This window comes from Rhincodon typus, chromosome 17 (assembly GCF_021869965.1).
Source record: "Rhincodon typus isolate 14 chromosome 17, sRhiTyp1.1, whole genome shotgun sequence".
In the NCBI taxonomy this organism is placed as follows: Eukaryota; Metazoa; Chordata; class Chondrichthyes; order Orectolobiformes; family Rhincodontidae; genus Rhincodon; species Rhincodon typus.
The window spans coordinates 10,886,658-10,887,470 of NC_063348.1; positions in this window are offsets into that span (position 1 = coordinate 10,886,658).

Sequence of the window (813 nt, forward strand, 5' to 3'; positions counted from 1 at the left end):
CTTTTCCAGCAACTTCTGTTTTTGTTCCTGATTTACAGCATCTGCAGTTCTTTCGGTTTTTATGTAAGATTCTCAGTAGTTAGTGAAACATTTAAGGTGTGAACATTTGCGGTTTCCCAGTTTAATGTGTTTACAGTTTTATGCTAAACCATGCAAGGTCATTGCATAGAGGGAAATAATTCAGTTCAACCTACACTTCAGGAAGGATGAGCAGGCATTGAAGAGAGTGCAGAAGAGGATTGGGAAAATTGCTCCAGGGATGAGGAATTTCAGTTGCAGAAGCAGGGACTTTTCTCCTTGGAGGGGAGATTGGATAAAACAAAAAAAAAAACAGTTTTCAAAATCTCGTAGAGTCTGCACAGGAGAGGGATGCAGAAACCGCTCTGACACTTGAAAGGACTGAGAACGGCAGGGTACAAATTTAAAGTAATCGGCAGAAGAATCAAAAGCAGCAGGAGAAAAAAAATGCTTATTGAGACAGCGAGTGGTTGGGGGCTGGAATCCACCACCTCAGAATGTAATGGAAGTGGTTTAAATGGAGGCTTTCTCAAGGGAAAAGCTCGGTTCTCTGATGGAGAGACCCTGTGCAGGGTTTGAGGGGGAAGATGGACAAGTGGCCTCCTACAGCACCATGGTAATCCAATCATTCCATGATGGCTTTAGTCTCCCCACAGCTTTGTATTATCACATGCTTTACATTTTTATATCATTTTCACTTCAAAGATGTATTCAAATTCACTGCCTGTCAAACTATTTCCCATCACAACCGTAGATTAAGCCCCTCACCCCTCAGGAAAGAAAATATAGACTTTT